General features: G+C 40.9%; 1 protein-coding gene across 3 annotated transcripts in view; it reads left to right on the forward strand.

Moving 5' to 3' along the window:
* Positions 1-13564, forward strand: part of LOC110526770 (DNA nucleotidylexotransferase-like) — a 175549-nt gene that overhangs the window by 84375 nt on the left and 77610 nt on the right. The window lies entirely within an intron of this gene.

Genomic DNA, 13564 nt, shown 5'->3' on the forward strand with positions numbered 1-13564 from the left:
CCTGACTTTCAATATGAGAATGATGATTTGCTTGTCACATATTATATTATATTTTTAAGTTGTTTAGCCAGGTTTGGAAGTCTTTGGCAAGCAGCCATTTGGGGTTAAGAGATTAAATAAATTAAAGTGGAGACAGATGGGACTGGGCCATAAAGTGGCAGATCGTACCAGCGCCTATGGGGTGATATGTGGACCAGAGTCAGCGGCGTTACCACTTGACCAGACTTACTTACTGATTTTATTGTCACCGTGGGGAAATTTTGTTGCAGTGTCATGTACACGTTTAAAGTTGCGTTTAAATACAAAACCAATTTGGCAATACAACTTTCATAACAGTTACATACCAATATTTTATTTTTTAAAGACTAGCAAAAAAAAGGGACTAGACTCCAGCATGCTTCTATAGCTTGCAATAATTACATTAATTATCTTGCAAAAAATGAAACAACAATGAAATACAATACCATAGTCACAACATGGAGCCTAAAAGGTAAAGGAAAGAGTACAATAAAATAAAAATATACTTTCAAGATGGTCTTTTCTAAAAACTCTGCTTCAGGACATGGTAGCAGGTAACTACAGTGCGTTCAGAAAGTATTCCCCCCCCCATTCATTTTTACACATTTTGTTGTTACAAAGTGGGATTAAAATGGCTTTAATTGTCTTTTTTTGTGTCAACGATCTACAGAAAATACTCTGTAATGTCAAAATGGAAGATTTATTGAAATTTTTTGAGTGATAAAAAAAACACAAATTTAACTTGATTAGATAAGTATTTAAACCCCTGAGTCAATACAAGTCAGAATCACCTTTGGCAGAGATTACTGCTGTGAGCCTGTCTGAGTGAGACTATGAGCATTGCACATCTGGATTGTACAATATTTTCCCATTATTCTTTAAAAAATTCTTCAAGCTCTGTCAAGTTGGTTGGTGATCATTGCAAGATCATTCAAGTCTTGGCATAGACTTTCAAACTGTAACTAGGCCACTCAGGAACATTCAATGTCGTCTTGGTAAGCTACTCCGGTGTATATTTGGCCTTGTGTTTTAGGTAATTGTCTGTTGAAAGGTGAATTAGTCTCCCAGTGTCTGTTGGAAGTTACAGTGCCTTGCGAAAGTATTCGGCCCCCTTGAACTTTGCGACCTTTTGCCACATTTCAGGCTTCAAACATAAAGATATAAAACTGTATTTTTTTGTGAAGAATCAACAACAAGTGGGACACAATCATGAAGTGGAACGACATTTATTGGATATTTCAAACTTTTTTAACAAATCAAAAACTGAAAAATTGGGCGTGCAAAATTATTCAGCCCCCTTAATTTAATACTTTGTAGCGCCACCTTTTGCTGCGATTACAGCTGTAAGTCGCTTGGGGTATGTCTCTATCAGTTTTGCACATAAATATGTAAACATTTCTAAAAACATAATTCCACTTTAACATTATGTGGTATTGTGTGTCTGTTGGAAGTGTTCCTTTGGATTTTGCCTGTGCTTAGCTCTATTCTGTTTATTTTTGTCCAAAAACACAAAATCTCTATTGATCAATTTAAAATGCAGGTTGTAATACAACAACATCTTGAAAACGTCAAAGAGTGTGAATACTTTCTGAGGGCACTGTATATGGTATTGTACAGTACATATTTTATTTTTGTGATTCTACCATTGGCTTTGCAAAGTCATAATACACTATTTTATTTTCTGTTCTACAGCAATATCCAGTTACTAAGCAGTAATGATAACCAAATCTCTCCCCTTGTGAAATCCCAGTGAAATCAAGATGGTGTACCGTGGGATTACTGGCTGACATGGAACCGTTTCCTAAACTTAGAGGAGGGGGAGAGTCAACATTTCAGTGTGGGGGTAGAAGTAGGTAGGAGCAGAAAGATGGAGGCCGGGATTAACATGTGTTATTCAGACTGGTGGGGAAAAGCCACAAAGTTCGATTCAGTTTTCACTGTCAACAGGGGAATGGATTATTCCATAACCTTATTGATGCATGTCACATATACAAAATGGTGCAATCTTGTTGGGAGAATAATAGTTGAAATGAACAACTTCAAAGTGTCTCAACGGACTTAAGGACATTTAAAAAAAACTATGATACTTAACAGGTAATTTGCCGATTCTATGGACACTTTGAGAATGTACACTTGAATTATCTTTATTTTTTTTACATTCTACTTTTTAATATATATATTTTTTTACCTCAGATTATTTATATTTGTGTCCATGTTGTCGATGAGTGTCCAGTAAATGGGCCCCATGGTTCCAGATGTAATAGCCTAATGAAAAAACAAACAAACATCTAATCAACAATGATGCCATTTGACAGTGAGGTGAGGCGAGAAGAGGAGATTTTATTTTGGGGAGAAGATGGCCAGGCAGGGGTCCTTGAACATCCATTAAGTTAAATTCCCACTTATTGTAGAGTATTAGAGAGCTATTAGGTTGTGTTTACTCGCCCTCTTTCTCAGTTGCTCTTCAGTGGGGTTTTTTTGTGAGAGAGAAACCCAGCACAAGGACTTCTTAGCAAGAGCGTAACGTTCGGTAACACTTCATTTTAAGAGGTCCTTATTACAGTGTAACTACATGTGTAATTACAATAACAACTGTTGTGGTTAATTGTAATGACTCATAGTTACACTGTAATAACAAAATGTAACTGATGGTAATTGCAATCTGTAATTATAGAGGTGTAAAAACAAATGCTTGTTACCATGCTTGTTACAATTCATAAATGTTGTGTTTTAGTTTCTTTCTTCTGTCACAAGATTGGACAGATACACTGGGTGTCTGGGATTACAAAGGTTGGAGGCTCACTGGGCTCTAATTACCTACCCGTGCGCCCCAAAAAGTGTACAAACTGGGTTAACTTGGTAGAGTTTACAAAAACAGATCAGATGTAGGTCAACCTCACTGACTGAGGTCTATATTCAGGTGTCATCCCAGATAAAACATTTAAAAAATGTATAATTAATGTGTAAATTACCCATTATAAACCCACAAGTACACTACAGAGTGCATGTAATATCTGCATAAGTAGACCATAATTACTAGGTGTTACACTTATTTTTGTGTAGCTAAATCCTGTGTATCTTGAGGGGTACTTACTTGTAATTAATGTGTACTTATATAGTACATAACCCATCCTGACAACCTGGCCCTTATTTTTGTTAATTTGGTATTTTATTAGGATCCCCAATAGCTGATCCCCAAATACTCTTCATAGGGTCCACACAAAACATGAAGCTTGACATAATAGAGAACATTAATAGAGAAGAACAGCTCAAGGACAAAACTACATATTTTTTTTAAAGGCGCACACAGCCTACATACAGTTGAACTCGGAAGTTTACATACACCTTAGCCAAATACAATTAAACACAGTTTAATCACAATTCCTGACATTTAATCCTAGTAAAAATTCCCTGTTTTAGGTTAGTTAGGATCAACACTTTATTTTAAGAATGTGAAATGTAAGAATAATAGTAGGGAGAATGATTTATATCAGCTTTTATTTATTTCATCACATTCCCAGTGGGTCAGAAGTTTACATACACTCAATTAGTATTTGGTAGCATTGCCTTTAAATTGTTTACTTGGGTCAAATGTTTCAGGTAGCCTTCCACAAGCTTCCCATAATAAGTTGGGTGAATTTTGGCCCATTCCTCCTGACAGAGCTGGTGTAACTGAGTCAGGTTTGTAGGCCTCCTTGCTCGCACACGCTTTTTCAGTTCTCCCCACAAACATTCTATAGGATTGAGGTCAGGGCTTTGTGATGGCCACTCCAATACCTTGACTTTGTTGTCCTTAAGCCATTTTGTTACAACTTTGGAAGTATGCTTGGGGTCATTGTCCATTTGGAAGACCCATTTGCGACCAAGCTTTAACTTCCTGACTGATGTCTTTAGATGTTGCTTCAACATATCCACATAATTTTCCTACCTCATGATGCCATCTATTTTGTGAAGTGCGCCAGTCCCGCCTACAGCAAAGCACCCCCACAAGATGATGCTGCCACCCCTGTGTTTCACGGTTGGGATGGTGTTCTTCGGCTTGCAAGCCTACCCCTTTTTCATTATGGCCAAACAGTTATATTTTTGTTTCATCAGACCAGAGGACATTTCTCCAAAAAGTACAATCTTTGTCCCATGTGCAGTTGCAAACCGTAGCCTGGCTTTTTTATGCCGGTTTTGGAGCAGTGGCTTCTTCCATGCTGAACGGCCTTTCAGGTTATGTCGATATAGGACTCGTTTTACTATGGATATAGATAATTTTGTACCTGTTTCCTCCAGCATCTTCACAGGATCCTTTGCTGTTGTTCTGGGATTGATTTGCACTTTTCACACCAAAGTACATTCATCTCTAGGAGACAGAACGCTTTTCCTTCCTGAGCGGTATAAACACACCCATGGTGTTTGAACTTGCATACTATTGTTTGTATAGATGAACGTGGTACCTTCAGGCGTTTGGAAATTGCTCCCAATGATGAACCAGACTTGTGGAGGTCTAAAAGAAATTCTGAGGTCTTGGCTGATTTCTTTTGATTTTCCCATGATGTCAAGCAAAGAGGCACTGAGTTTGAAGGTAGGCCTTGAAATACATCCACAGGTACACCTCCAATTGACTCAAATGATGTCAGTTAGCGTATCAGAAGCTTCTAAAGCCATGACATTTTCTGGAATTTTCCAAGCTGTTTATTAAAGGCACAGTCAACGTAGTGTATGTACATTTCTGACCTACTGGAATTGTGATACATTGAATTATAAGTGAAATAGTCTGCCTGTAAACAATTGTTGGAAAAATGACTTGTGTCATGCACAAAGCAGATGTCCTAACCAACTTGCCAAAACTATAGTTTGTTAACAAGAAATTTGTGGAGTAGTTGAAAAACGAGTTTTAATGACTCCAACCTAACTGTATGTAAACTTCCGACTTCAACTGTATCAATACATATACACAAACTATCTAGTTCAAATAGGGGAGAGGCGTTGTGCCGTGAGGTGTTGCTTTATCTGTTCTTTTAAATCAGGTTTGCTGCTTATTTGAGCAATATGAGATGGAACAAAGTACTATGCCATAAATTCTCTATATAATACTGTAAGCTTTCTTGAATTTGGGGACTGTAGAATGTCAACTGGTGGCATGTCTGGTGGGGTAAGTCAAATCAAATCAAATCAAATCTAATTTTATTTGTCACATACACATGGTTAGCAGATGTTAATGCGAGTGTAGCGAAATGCTTGTGCTTCTAGTTCCGACAATGCAGTAATAACCAACAAGTAATCTAACTAACAATTCCAAAACTACTGTCTTGTACACAGTGTAAGGGGATAAAGAATATGTACATAAGGATATATGAATGAGTGATGGTACAGAGCAGCATAGGCAAGATACAGTAGATGGTATCGAGTACAGTATATACATATGAGATGAGTATGTAAACAAAGTGGCATAGTTAAAGTGGCTAGTGATACATGTATTACATAAGGATACAGTCGATGATATAGAGTACAGTATATACGTATGCATATGAGATGAATAATGTAGGGTAAGTAACATTATATAAGGTAGCATTGTTTAAAGTGGCTAGTGATATATTTACATCATTTCCCATCAATTCCCATTATTAAAGTGGCTGGAGTTGAGTCAGTGTCAGTGTGTTGGCAGCAGCCACTCAATGTTAGTGGTGGCTGTTTAACAGTCTGATGGCCTTGAGATAGAAGCTGTTTTTCAGTCTCTCGGTACCAGCTTTGATGCACCTGTACTGACCTCGCCTTCTGGATGATAGCGGGGTGAACAGGCAGTGGCTCGGGTGGTTTATGTCCTTGATGATCTTTATGGCCTTCCTGTGACATCGGGTGGTGTAGGTGTCCTGGAGGGCAGGTAGTTTGCCCCCGGTGATGCGTTGTGCAGACCTCACTACCCTCTGGAGAGCCTTACGGTTGAGGGCGGAGCAGTTGCCGTACCAGGCGGTGATACAGCCCACCAGGATGCTCTCGATTGTGCATCTGTAGAAGTTTGTGAGTGCTTTTGGTGACAAGCCGAATTTCTTCAGCCTCCTGAGGTTGAAGAGGCGCTGCTGCGCCTTCTTCACGATGCTGTCTGTGTGAGTGGACCAAGTGTGTGTGTGTGTCAGAGCTATGTTTAAATTGACTAAGCAAACATTTTGGGATTTTAATGTTTCTTATAAAAGCAAGAAGTCATGCAGTCAGTCTCTCCTCAACTCATAGCCAAGAGAGACTGACATGCACAGTATTTATATCAGACCTCTGATTACAATGAGGAGCAAGACGTGCCTCTCAATTCTGGGGCATCTGCAGTTTAACTAGTTATTTCCTTGCAGCACTCGATAACACGACTGGATAATAATCAAGATAAGACTAAACTAGAACCTGCAGTACTTGCTTTTTGGAGTGTGGTGTCAACAAAGCAGAGCATATCTTTATTACAGACAGACCTCTGACCATGACAGTTTATAACCTAAGGTAACACCAAGTAATTTAGTCTCCTCAACTTGTTCAACAGCCAGACCATTCACTACCAGATTCAGCTGAGGTCTAGAACTTAGGGAATATTCATACCAAATACAATGCTCTTAGCTCCCCTGCGATACACCACGTTTTACATGTATAACATTATAGAAGCTGCCATTAAAGAAAAACCCTTCTAGTTCTATTAGATAAATAGCTCTAAATCCACGATATGGCAGAGGTTGCGAAGCCATAACACATACGTTTTTTTCAACAAAAGGTTAAGGTCAATAATATCAAAGGCTGCACTGTAATCTAACAGTACAGCTCCCACAATCTTCTTGTTATCAATTTCTTTCAACCAATCATCAGATATTTGTGTCAGTGCAGTACATGTTGAGTGCCCTTCTCTATAAGCATGCTGAAAGTCTGTTGTTATTTTGTTTACAGAGAAATACCATTGCATTTGCTCAAACACCATTTTTACAACAGTTTGCTAAGAGCTGGCAGGAAGCCAAATAGGTCTGCTGTTAGAATCAGTAAAGGCCGCTTTACCACTTGGGTAGCGGAATAACTTTTGTGTTTCCCTCCAGGACTGAGGACAAAGACTTTCTTCTAGGCTCCGTAGAGAGTACTGGTACAGAGTCAATGTGCGGGGGCACCAGTTAGTCGAGGAAATTGAGGTAATATGTACATGTGTTGTAGGTAGACAAAGTGACTATACACAGATAATAATCAGAGTGTAGCACCAGTGTAAAAGAGGGGGGGGGGCAATGAAAATAGTCTGCGTAACCCTTTTATTAGATGTTCAGGAGTCTTATGGCTTGGGGGCAAAAGCTGTTAAGAAGACTCTTGGACCTAGACTTGGAGCTCCGGTACCGCTTGCTGTGTGGTAGCAGAGAGAACAGTCTATGACTAAGGTGGCTGGAGTCTTTGACAATTTTTAGGGCCATCCTCTGACACCGCCTGGTATAGAAGTCCTGGATGGCAGGAAGCTTGGACCCAGTGATGTACTGGGCTGTACGCACTACTCTCTGTAGTGCCTTGTGGTCGGAGGCAGAGCAGTTGCCATACCAGGCAGGGATGCAACCATGTTCTCGATGGTGCAGCTGTATAACTTTTTGAGGATCTGAGGACCCATGCCAAATCTTTTCAGTCTCCTGAGAGGGAATAGGATTTGTCTTGCTCTCTTCACAACTGTCTTGGTGTGTTTGGACCATGATAGTTTGTTGGTGATGTGGACACCAAGGAACGTGAAGCTCTCAACCTACTCCACTACAGCCCATTGATGAGAATGGGGGCGTGCTCGACCCTACGTTTCCTGTAGTCCACAATCATCTCCTTTGTCTTGATCACTTTGAGGGAGAAGTTGTTGTCCTGGCACCACACAGCCAGTTCTCTGATCTCCTCCATATTGGCTGTCTCGTCATTGTCGGTGATTAGGCCTACCAAGGGCCCCCCTTGTTGAGGATCAGCGTGGCGGATGTGTTGTTTCCAACCTTTACCACCTGGGGGCAGCCCGTCAGGAAGTCCATGATCCAGTTGCAGAGGGAGGTGTTTAGTCCCAGGGTCCTTAGCTTAGTGATGAGCTTTGAGGGCACTATGGTGTTGAACGCTGTGCTGTAGTCAATAAACAGCATTCTCACATAGGTGTTCCTTTTTTCCAGGTGGAAAAGGGCAGTTTTGCAGTGCAATTGAGATTGCGTCATCTGTGGATCTGTTTGGGACTGTATACCAATTGGAATGTGTCTAGGGTTTTTGGCGTTAAGGTGTTGATGTGAGCCATGACAAACCTTTCAAAGCATTTCCCGGTTACCGAAGCGGGTTCTACAGGACAGGAATCATTTAGGCAGGTTACCAGCGCTTTTCTTCGGAAAAGGGACTATGCTGGTCTGTTTGAAACATGTTGGTATTACAGACTCGACTAGGAAGAGGGAGAAAATGTCAGTTGCCAGTTGGTCAGTTCATGCTCGGAGTACACGTCCTGGTAATCTGTCTGGCCCTGCGGCCTTATGAATGTTGACCTGTTTAAATGTCTTACTCACATCGTCTACGGATAGTGTGATCACACAGATCACACAGATGCTCTCATGCATGTTTCAGTGTTACTTGCCTCCAAGCGATCATAAAAGTAATATAGTTCATCTGGTAGGCTCGTACCACTAGACAGCTCGTGGCTGTGCTTCCCTTTGTAGTTTGTAATAGTTTGTAAGCCCTGCCACATCCGTTGAGCGACGGAGCCGGTGTAGTAAGATTCAATCTTGGTCCTGTATTGATGCTTTGCCTGTTTGATGGTTTGTCTGAGGACATAACGGGATTTCTTATAAGCTTCCGGGTTAGAGTCACACTCCTTGAAAGCGGCAGATATACCCTTTAGCTCAGTGCGGATGTTGCCTCTAATCCATGGGTTCTGGTTGGGGTATGTACAGTCACTGTGGGGACAATGTCATCAATGCACTTATTGACGAAGCTAGTGACTGATGTGGTGTACTCCTCAATTCCATCGGAAGAATCCCTGAACATATTCCAGTCTATGCTAGCAAAACAGTCCTGTAGCTTAGCATCTGCATCATCTGACCACTTTTTTATTGACCGAGTCACTGGTGCATCCTGCTTTAGTTTTTGCTTGTAAGCAGGAGTCAGGAGGATATAATTATGGTCAGATTTGCAAAATGGAGGAAGAGGGAGAGCTTTGTTCACGTCTCTGTGTGTGGAGTACAGGTGGCCCACAGTTTGTTTCCTTCTGGTTGCACATTTAACATGCTGGTAGAAATGAGGTGAAACTAATTTAAGTTTCCCTGCATTAAAGTCCACAGCCACTAGGAGCGCCACTTCTGGATATTTGTTTTCCTGTTTACTTATTGCTGTATACAGCACATTGAGTGCGTTCTTAGTGCCAGCATCGGTTTGTGGTGGTAAATAGACAGCTACAAAGAATAGAAAACTCTGGTCTACAGCTTATCATGAGATACTCTACCTCAAGTGAGGAAAACCTAGAAACTTCCTTTGATTTAGTGCATCAGCTGTTGTTTACAAATATACATAGACCACCACCCCATGTCTTACCAGAGGCGCCTGTTCTATCCTGCATTTAAAGCGTAGAACTCGTCCGCTGTATGTTATTCATGTCGTTGTTCAGCCATAATTCGGTGAAACATAAGATATTACAGTTTTTAAAACCCGTTGGAAGGATATACATGCTCATAGCTCATCTATTTTATTATCTAATGATTGTACGTTGGCTAATAGGACTGATGGTAAAGGCAGATTACCCACTCGCTGTCGGATCTGTTTCTTCCTCCTGCGAATGACTGGTGTGAGGGCCTTTCGGGGGTCTGGAGTAAATCCTTTGCTTATGATTCGTTAAAGAAAAATGATTCTTACAGTACGGGGTGAGTAATCACTGTCCTGATATCTAGAAGCTCTTTTCGGTCATAAGAGACAATGGCAGAAACATTATGTTCAAAATAAGTGACAAAAAAATACACACAAACACACAATAGCACAATTGGTCGGGGACAGTAAAACGGCAGCCATCTCCTCCTGCGCCATTATCAACATTCTTTATATCATTGATCTTGGTATTTGAAACAGTTTAGTCTTCTTTTTGTTGAATTTAATCACATAATTTCTCAATTTGCATTAAGTCAGCAAGTCAGATGTGCAGCCAGACTTATTAGCCACTTATTTTGCCCCATCTCTTTTAAACCATACAGTGATTCAATTCATTAATGACAATCTAATGTGTCCTACTACTCGTCATGATTTCCCTGTTCATTTCTTAGTGTGCCAATCCAGTTAACGGGATTGATTTGACAACACCCAGTGAAATAGCAGCGCGCCAAATTCAAAAACAGAAATACTCTTAACAATAATTCATAAATCATACAAGTGTTATACAGATTAAATATGAACTTCTTGTTAATCCAGCCACAGTGTCAGATTTCAAAAAGGCTTTACGGCGAAAGCAAACCATGCTATTATCTGAGGACAGCACCCCATCAAACATACACATGAAAATCATAATTCAACCCGACAGGCACAACACAAAAGTCAGAAATAACATATAATTCATGCCTTGCCTTTGAAGATCTTCTGTTGGCACTTCAATATGTCCATTAAACATCACAAATGGTCCTTTTGTTCGATTAATTATGTCGTTATATCCCCAAAATGTCAATTTATTTGGCACGTTTGATTCTGAAAACACACCGGTTCCAACTGGTGCAACATGACTATAAAGTATCTAATAAGTTACCTGTAAACTTGATCCAGACATTTCAAACAACTTTCCTAATATAACTTTAGGTATTTTTTTAACGGAAATAATCTATAAAATTTAAGAAGGGATAAACTGTGTTCAATAGCGGATAAAAACAAAGTGGAGTGGGCTTTCAGGTCACACGCCCCTAACAAACAGTACACAGTCTGACAAGTCCTGAGATGCATCCTGCAGAGTCAACTATATGTCAAGATAGAGTGTGAGTGCCACGTATCACAAGTTTCCTTCCTGGGTCACATTGTCTCTACCCGTCCCACCTCACTCAAGCCGGTCCAGCAGTTCCTCGGGTTTGCCATATATGCAACTTTGGTGCGGTGGCAGTGCCTCTCACGGTCCTAACCCACAAGTCCAAGACCTGTTTTTGCAGGACTCCCGAGGCTGACAGGGCATTCATGTAGCTCAAGGGACGTTTCACCTCCGGACCCATCCTTGTTCATCCTGACCCTGCTCGTCCCTTTGTGGTAGCGGTGGATGCCTCCTTTCACAGCGGAACGAGGATGACAAGAAACTGCACCCATGCGCCTTTCTCTCCAAGCGGTTCTTGCCAGCAGAACGCAACTACGATGTAGGCAACTGGGAGCTCTTGGCAGTTAAGTGGGCCCTTGAGGGGTGGAGACACTGGTTGGAGGGGGCACCTCATCCTTTCGTGATCTGGAAGGATCATAAGAACTTGGTCACCATTCAAGAAGCCAAGAGGTTGAACAAGTCTATGTTTTTTAACAGGTTCAATTTCACAGTAGCCTATCGCCCGGGATCAGAAAGCAGGTGACCTGTCCCGCCAACACGATGTCTTTAACGAGGAGAGAGACTCCGAGCCCATCATCTCCAGCTCCCGCATAGTGGCCCCTGTGATATGGAGTATTGAGACCATGGTGGGAAAGCCCAGACCTGAGAATCTAACCCCGGCGGGGGTCCCACTAACAGACTGTCCATCAGCCCGTTCTTGAGTGCTACAATGGGATGCTTCTCGAAATTAACTGGGCATCCAGAGGTTAATCAGACACTGGAGGTGCCGAGGCGAAAATTCTGGTGGCCCAACATGATTGAGGATGTGAGATACTTTGTTGCGGCCTGTTCCACCTGTGCCCGAAGCAAGTCCTCACAACAGTGACCGGCTGGGTTGCTCCAACCTCTGCCCATCCCCAGCTGGCCCTGGTCCCACCTGTCCGTAGACTTTATCACAGGGTTACCTCCATCCAAGGTCTAACCACTAGTTCCCCCACTTAAAAAGATGAGAGGCCTGTAGGGGACCAGGACGACTGATCCGTGTAAAGGAAAGAAGGAATGGGGCCATGTATCGTGAGATTTTGAGTGAAAACCTCCGTCCATCATCAAGGGCATTGAAGATGAAACGTGGCTTGGTCTTTCAGCATGACAATGATCCCAAACACACCGCCCGGGCAATGAAGGAGTGGCATCGTAAGAAGCATTTCAAGGTCCTGGAGTGGCCTAGCCAGTCTCCAGATCTCAACCCCATAGAACATCTTTGGAGGGAGTTGAAAGTCTGTGTTGCCCAGCAACAGCCCCAAAACATCACTGCTCTATAGGAGATCTGCATGGAGGAATGGGCCAAAATACCAGCAACAGTGTGTGAAAACCTTGTGAAGACTTACAGAAAACGTTTGACCTCTGTCATTGCCAACAAAGGGTATATACAAGTATTTAGATAAACTTTTGTTATTGACCAAATACTTATTTTCCACCATAATTTGCAAATAAATTCATAAAAAATCCTACAATGTGATTTTCTGGATTTTTTCCCCTCATTTTGTCTGTCATAGTTGAAGTGTACCTATGATGAAAATTACAGGCCTCTCAGAAATAAAATATAAAACATTCATTACCTTGGACGAGCTTCTTTTTTGGCACTCCTATATGTCCCATAAACATCACAATTGGGTCTTTTTCCCGATTAAATCCGTCATTGTATACCCAAAATGTCATTTGCTGAAGGCCAGTCTGATGCTGCAAAAAGTCCATTTACAAGACGCAACGTCACTTTTTAAAATGACAAAAGTCGCCTATAAACTTTTACAAATCACTTCAAACGACATTTCTAAACCAACTTTAGGTATTAATAAACGTTAATGATGTATCAAATTGATCACGGGGCGATCTGTATTCGATTCGATTTTCCAGCAAGTCTGGAAAACATCGTCCATTTTTTCAGTTTCACAACATACTGTGGTGCGTCAGAAGAAGGGAGGGGTCTATTCGTGTTGTAACCAGGGATAAATGATTCTGATATTGATAGCAATGGTGACATCATGTGGAAGCTGTAGGCATTTACAGGGGGTTCGCATATATTTTCTCTCGTCTTAAACAATTCATTGAATGGCGGACAAATATTTTTGTTTTGTTTTTGGTAAACAGTTTTACCAGGGATTTTTACTCCTAAACACGTTCTGTTATAGCCACAGACCCGATTCAGTTTTAGAAACTTCAGAGTGTTTTCTATCCACACATACTTATCATATGCATATACTATATTCCTGGCATGAGTAGCAGGACTTTGAAATGTTGCGCGATTTTTAACAAAAAGCTGCGAAAATTCGCATCATCCATAACAGGTTTTAAAGTGATGTGTAACTTTATAGATACCAATGAGCAAGTTGTATATAATTGCGTATTGCTCATTAACAAGTGAAAATACATGCAAACAAAAAAAGAAGCTTCTATTTTAGTCAGCTTTATTGCAACATGTAAAAAATACCTTACATTTCTTACAAAATAACGAGGGTTTTTATCATTAGATTAATAATTTGATTAATTCGATTAAACAAAGATATAGGCCTACTCAGTAACATG

Source organism: Oncorhynchus mykiss, chromosome 1 (genome assembly GCF_013265735.2).
Source record: "Oncorhynchus mykiss isolate Arlee chromosome 1, USDA_OmykA_1.1, whole genome shotgun sequence".
NCBI classification, from domain to species: Eukaryota; Metazoa; Chordata; class Actinopteri; order Salmoniformes; family Salmonidae; genus Oncorhynchus; species Oncorhynchus mykiss.